This window comes from Odontesthes bonariensis, chromosome 20 (genome assembly GCF_027942865.1).
Source record: "Odontesthes bonariensis isolate fOdoBon6 chromosome 20, fOdoBon6.hap1, whole genome shotgun sequence".
Classification (NCBI taxonomy): domain Eukaryota; kingdom Metazoa; phylum Chordata; class Actinopteri; order Atheriniformes; family Atherinopsidae; genus Odontesthes; species Odontesthes bonariensis.
Window position 1 is genome coordinate 6,857,168 of NC_134525.1, and position 6,000 is coordinate 6,863,167.

The following is a 6,000-nucleotide window of genomic DNA, read 5'->3' on the forward strand; positions in this document are numbered from 1 at the left end:
ACTCTGATATGGCAGAGAACAGCTCAGAAGTTAAAAAAAAAAAAAACCCTCACTGATGGTCTAGTGAAGTTACCAGAAAGCACAAACTAGAAAAAATGCACAGTGTGTACAATCTGCGTCACAGCATGTACATTATTGAGATGAGTCACTCAGATGCTGGAGCATGGAAGACAGGTTTCAGATTTTTAACTCATTTTTAGTCAATCAAAATGAGCACTCAGATTAATTTGACTGCTTGTATAGAGGGAATGTGTCAGAATGGGTGGCTGCGACGCGTAGAAGGACACGGACTTCAGAGGTAAAAAGCAAAACTGATTTATTATTTAAAAAAAAACAAAAAAAAAAACAACAAAGTTAACACAAAGCACGGCTGAAAAACTAGACTGAGAAAAAAACAAAACATTACCATGACTGTGAGAAAACAAAAGACAAATGGCGCTTTTCCACTAGCTCGCTTTGGCTCGGCGCGCTATTGCGTGTTTCCACTAGCACGCCGTACCTGCAACCGGGACGATTTTCCGTACCACCTCAGCCCTGGTTCCAAGCGGGCCGAAGCGTTACTAAAACGTGACGTTAGCCGACTGCCTTCCACTGATTGGGCGATGAGTGTCGTCACTGGAAGCATCATAACTCGGATAATAAAAGCTAGTGTTAGCAACCGTTAGCTTACCTCCAAACGTCGTCTTTTTGAAGCTCGTAACAAAACTCTCCGGTACTTTTCAATACTGTTTTGTCTGGCGGCCAGGAGTCTTCTCTGGCTCTCTTCTGTGCAACAAAAAGCCACAGGGTGAGCAGCAACACGCGCAGCCGTGTTACGACGACCCAGCCCACGTCGAGGAGGCACGAAGTATACTCGTTTGTAATGGAAACACAACCAAACCGAGCCGTGCCGAGCTCGTGGAAAAGCGCCAGCTTAGTATGACTTGACTTGACTTGACTTGAGACCATGACTGACGGTGAGTATCTGGCAAAGTGCATGGGGAAACCTGGAAACTAAATACTGAGGAGGGTGATTGGTGAGTGAGCGCAGCTGATGGGGAAAACACAGGTGAGGGAAGTGAAGCTGATGGCAGGGCAGGAGAAAGACTGAGATGGCATAGCATGGCAAAAACCAAACACAAGACCTGAACCTAAAACTTAACAAAACTAAGACATGAAAAACTAAAATATGGTAAAACTAAGAACTTAAACAGAAACTAAAAACGTAGCAAAAACCCACAGACATGACAGAATGCACATGATGGCATCAGACATGTGAGTGTACTTGGGTTACGCCTACTGCACACTAAAAACAGCTGACTTAATGAACGTGGACTGTTTGACTGGCCAGAAAACACACACACATACAGAAACAAATAAAGAAATAAAACAGTGGGAAGAGTTGTGCGTGGGTGATTGCTTGCACTAAAAGATTAAAAAGACCTCTTTACTGTTTGGAAGTAATTTTTTTCTGATTTCCAAAAAAGTAAAGAGAACAGAGCCAAAAGTATTTCTGCTATTCATAGAGATGACTGTAACCCAGGCTTGGAAACATAGATTTGCAGGGAACACAGTTAAAAAGCCAGTAGTCAGTAGTCAAGTATTTTACAATACGCGTGCACACACATAAATATATTTATATATACATATACATAAACTTGAAATGTTGCTTCATAGAAAATATGCATCACATTTGTTTTGATTCAGGTTGCGGAATACAATTAGTAGCCGGTTGTATAGGATGTGTTACATATACCAGCAATAAACAGGTCGGCAGTCACTATGCTGAAACAAAACTTTGATCAGAAAGACAACCAAAACAAGGTGAGCTGCAAAACACAAATTTAAAAGAAGTTATTCTAATCAAATTCTCTTGCCTATATTTTAGCATCATAAGGACAAAGCTTCCTCAGAAGGTGTCTTAAATTTGAGTATCATTTCCACCTTCTATGCATATCTTACATTGTTGTCAACTTAACACTTGTTCCTCTGTAGCATCGATAAGATGTTTGCCGTCTTAATGTCGTATGTACAAGATGTTTTTATTACTTTATTTGTGGGTTATTTTTCCCTTTCGTAATCTTTACATACTTTTTATTGGCCTTTCCCAGCTACAACACAGAGACATAACACTTTTGCTTATACGCACTAGCTGCCAGTTGAGGAATGACATCCTGTCTGTGTCAATCAGAGTTGCTAAGGCTTGATAATAGTAATTATGTTTTCATCACTCATTGTGACTCTATGGATAGTACTTTTTCCCCCTCTGCACGCATGCATTCTGATGTTTAAGATTTCTGCTCTCGGATTTTTTTCAACATATTGCTTGTGCGACTCTGCCAAGATTTTGCACCCCAACGATGACAGTCACATAATCCAGATTTCATCCCCTCAAGTCCTCTAGCATTTTGGAAAGGGTTCTGTGCTATTTATGAAAGGTGCTTGACTCTGTTCAAAGATATGAAAGGTAACTTGAATATTTACTGAGTTACGCCCGTTACTGCAGGGAGTAACCTGTGATGGACAGATGATCTGTACTGGGTCTAGCAGGGAAACACAACACCACATTGCAGAAATTGACAATAAATGGATGACTGTACCTTTACTTGACCTACTTTACCTTCATGGGGAAGCTGAGCTGTGTAAGGCCTGAAGAGTTAGACTTAAATGTTCTTTCTGTCTCTATCTGTTATTTGGACAACCAACTTCAGTCAGTCATCTTCGAACCACCTTCAGTGCAGGCAGCATCAGTACATCTATTCGTTTAATCTCTCTTGAATTCTTATTCATCTCCTGCTCATTATCTCTTTTTATGAATTATTGAAACACTTTTTTTTTTTTTTTTTACCTTAAAGACACCATCACTTATCACCACTAACTCCTCTGAAAGGTAATATTTGAGACTTTCCTGGAGAATGTTCTGGTTTCCACCTATCAACGAAAAGACAGCCCACCGCTTCAATGCAGGGCGAAAACAAACTAAAACCAGCAGCACTTTTCTGCTCTTGCTCGTAATTAGTATTTTGCACAAACCCTGAATGGTTCAAATTAGTTTTCTTTCACCAAAACAAGAATGATTAAAGGATAGAAGCACAAGTAAGCAATTACAGGTGCAACTTTGCAGGATCAAGCTCTATTTGTGAGAGCACAACTATTCTTGTACTAGTATTTGAATGAGATGAAAACAATGCCTTTGATTAGTGTAGCAAATATATGTTGGATGTGTACTTGGAATTTGTATTTAAGTTGGCTGATTGAAAATTACAATGTCAGTGTTGTTTAAGGACAATAATGCAGCAAATAATAAGGTGTTCCCAAAAGGGCACATAGGAGGTACTCGACAAGTTCAAATGAGGAAGCTCATTACCTGTGTCACTTTTGTTCACTGCTGAGAGGTTTCCTGCTCAGACTAAACAACTGCCCAGGGTAAAAGAGGAATGGAGGAACAAATACAGAAACCCTGCAACCAGTCTCTTTATTCAAGTCTAAACACAGATATTTAGAGCAATTCTGTTGTGCATGATGGAACCCCCATTATCTCTCCAGTGAAAAGGATCAAACTAATCTTTGACCCTTCACCAAGATTGTAATTACACTCAGCAAATACCATGTCCTCAGCAAACCACCTGAGTCAGAAATGAAAAACCAAATGCTTTTAAGAGATCTCTAAATCTCTAAAAATCTAAACATTTACATGATACAGTACAAGGAAATTATTGCTGTTTGTGGTGAGTATTCTCCTTGAGTTTACTGTCAGATAAAGCTTGTCATGTCAGTTTTATGCCCAAGACAAGTTACATTACATTTATCATACAATATTAAGCCTCCAAAGCGGTTTATGTTGAATGCTTCACATTAAACACACATTATCCCTTTTCATACATGCACTTCATTCCATAAATCTGGTGACTAATTGAAATGAGCATACAGCAGCAGTGTGTTAACTCTATATACGATCAGTTGTTTAAAAGGAAAACCAACACATCTTGTGATTAAATGAATAAAACAGCCTGTATTGTTTTATGTATGATAACCAACTGTGGAACCAAGTTTTTTCTTTTTAAATAATGTAGAAAGAGTTTTCTATTGTGGGGCTTTACAAACAGTAGTGAGACATCTCCTAAAGTGAAGTAAAGCATCACCTTTTTCACAAGTTCTTTAGTGATGCAATTAAAGATTTTCCATTTTAACATTGATGGTTGAGAAAGTTTAGAGATGCTGAAATTCATCAGATGCCTTCATCCACCAATTTTATACAACCAATGTGTGATTGGCACTATAGTATACATTGTTACGGTGATGTCACTTGTTTTTTTAAGAAAACTGCATCTCCAATCGTGGCTGAATTAAAAAGGTTTATGAATGCATTGTAAGTCTCCATCACTTGCAGGTCTGAGAGAAGCACGTGTCTGAAAGCCAACACTAAATGTAACGTAACGATTTGTGGCAAAATAGGTTACTTATGTTGACTTGCATTCTTCTCTTCCCAAAAGGAACCAATAGTTTCAAGAACCTCCAAGTTTCCTTAAGTGGACTTAATTTTCAGATTTTGTCATACAAATTTATATCATATATAAAGACTCACAACAGAACCAAGACAAATGAAGAGCATACTGCTCAAAAACTGATTGTAAACCCCCATATACATCCTAGAATATCAAAATCATACCTTCCTATGTCTTAGAAATGAAAAATGATTATAGGACTCTGTTGCTCAGGGCCATGTAAGCGTGTAGAAGAGGTTTCACAGTTTCATTCAATCATGTTTGTAATGAGCACAGGAGTTTTAATGAAGTTTTAATTTGAAGATGGACCATGCAGCTCTTCTCTGGCAGACTTATCAGCAAACAAATGGAACTACTTCACTTATCCCATTACAGTTAATTAAATGGTAAAAAAAAAAAAAAAACAGACAAAAGAGATATCTGTACCCCTGTTTGATATGAAAAACAGCAAGGAACCATTGAAAGCAAAAACTGACTCGACCGGGTATGATGAAAAAGGGATGTTTAGCCATGGTCGTAATGTCAGCCAACCCTCGTTTCTAGGCAACGTCAATAAAGCAAGTCCCTGAATGAGAGATGGTGAGTCTCAGATAAAAGGTGGTATTAGGCAGGGTGAAAACTGTAATTAACTGTGGTAAAGATCTGATGGCTTGAAATAGTTTAGCTATATTATAGTGCTCATTAGGGATATGATAAAATCTTCTCTGCCTGACTGCATGAAGCATTTTTGGAAAAAAGTTGTTTGTAGCAAAAGCTGTCACCTTAGACTACTCTTAGATTTCCAGTCGAACTGAACTTCAACATCTACTGTATTCAAACTTTAATCTGGAAACAAGATTTGAAACATAATTTTGCCATGACAAAACAAATACAAAACAGAAAGTACCTTATACAGCTGAGAGGAAGAAGAACTTTGTTCAGTGACAAGGAAACAATATTGACAGAACGTCACCAGAGTGCAATACTGAGTAAACACACAGGTTACAGAGGCAGATCTTTGTCCTTTGTCAAGTATTTAAAACATTACAACAATATTACTGGGCATGTATTGTTGTAATGTTTTAAAAACTTGAACGCAGTTTTTCTAGAGAAGATAATTGTTTTGTATATGGGAGTATCGTCCATTGACTCTTTTGGGCTTTCACATGCGCGAGCGTACCAACAACCGGTGAGTGACATGCTGTTTATAAAGTTGTTTTGTAACGTCCCCATGCCAGTAATGTGAGAACCATGCATTTGGTTTTGATGGTAAGGCTTGTGACTTTATTGTCGGATGGTTTATAAAGTGGTGTGACGTTTCTGCAGTGTGCAAGTTGTTTAACGTGGAAGGTTTATTATTTGCCCCTTGGCCACTACGTATTTGGCTAGCATGACAGGCTGTGCAAACAGCGCAATCGCCGCACAGGGAGCGCCGATTTGCACCTGTCTGTGTCCTTCTGTCAGTATTTGACAACCTCTAGCAATGGGATTGCGCTTCAAATGCTCTGGAGTTCCCCTTTAAGTTTGAGGAAAATGA